This window comes from Sinocyclocheilus rhinocerous, unplaced genomic scaffold (genome assembly GCF_001515625.1).
Source record: "Sinocyclocheilus rhinocerous isolate Xijiao unplaced genomic scaffold, SAMN03320098_v1.1 scaffold4023, whole genome shotgun sequence".
Classification (NCBI taxonomy): Eukaryota; Metazoa; Chordata; class Actinopteri; order Cypriniformes; family Cyprinidae; genus Sinocyclocheilus; species Sinocyclocheilus rhinocerous.
The window spans coordinates 476,649-477,809 of record NW_015667282.1 but is presented as its reverse complement, the minus strand read 5'-3'; the positions used below and the strand labels follow the sequence as shown (position 1 = coordinate 477,809).

Here is a 1,161-nt window from a genome sequence, read left to right as displayed (position 1 = left end):
TAAAAGGTAGGCTATTGATGCTTTTTGCAGTGCAAATTTTGTTTGTGATGAAAATAACAGTACGTTTTCGTCAGTTATTTTACCTACGGATCGCTGCATTTCTTACAGATTTCTGCTCATTCGAAATCGGATGCAGATGAAGTAGCACTGTATAAGATTAGGCCTACATTTGTTTTAATGCATTATTGAGAGAGCGATTGCGTGTGAATATGTGTTGTACCTGTTTAAATCATGAACATAAGTATCTAGAGGGAACAAACAAATTCCTTAATAACTACCCTATAACTTCCCGCTATGTCCATTGCCGTCAACATAGCCTTCACATTCTTTCTGATTTGAGTGATCCTTCTCTATCAAGCTAGCTAAATATGTTTAATGTGAATTCTTGCTAAATGTGCAGTTATATTACGGGCCGTTGGCATGAATTGTACTCGTGAGGGAGCGGTGGTGGAGCGCTCTTGGAGCGAATGAAAACCATGACTTTCTTTTAAAAAATCCGCTCCTCGCTCCATTCAAAATCACACGGCTCCACTCCGCACTCTGCTCACATACTCTGCTGGGGACGGAGCGGGCGAGGGCGCAGGCGCAATCATCAAACATATTTCAAAGGAAGCCGGCGCCACGGTCCTGACCGCATCACTGGGTGTTTTTAGGGAATATTTGTTTTTTGTTTTTTACAAGCGATTGGATTAGCTATTCATGTGGTGGACTGTCATGATTTTGCCTAAAGCAGGACACTAATGAATGATGCGCATCAGAGGGGATTAAGAAGTGGGTATACACAAAGCCAACTGATAAAGAAGTGGGTATACGCCGTATACCTGCGTATCTTCCACTACACCACTGTGTCAAACACTATAAAGGGGTGCACTCTGCAAAAAGTTTGGGAACCACTGTGCTATAGGATTTATTAATGTTATGAATTTTTGTTTTATGTATTTTTATTCATTTTTGTATTTTATATTTGTATTCGTTTTTTTTTTTTTTTCTATTTAGCTTTAAAGGGGTCATATGATGCTATTTAATTTTTTCCTTTCTCTTTGGAGTGTTACAAGCTCTTGGTGCATAAAGAAGATCTGTAAAGTTGTAAAGACTAAAGTCTCAAATCCAAAGAGATATTCTTTATAAAAGTTAAGAGTCAGCCACACCTACCTAAAACGG

The 1,161-nt window shown here is 38.8% G+C and overlaps 1 protein-coding gene across 1 annotated transcript in view; it reads right to left on the bottom strand.

Annotated features, from left to right (window-relative positions):
• The window catches only part of LOC107733607 (beta-1,4 N-acetylgalactosaminyltransferase 1-like), a 22,998-nt gene that overhangs the window by 16,815 nt on the left and 5,022 nt on the right, over positions 1-1,161 (bottom strand). The gene's annotated exons all lie outside the window — the stretch shown is intronic.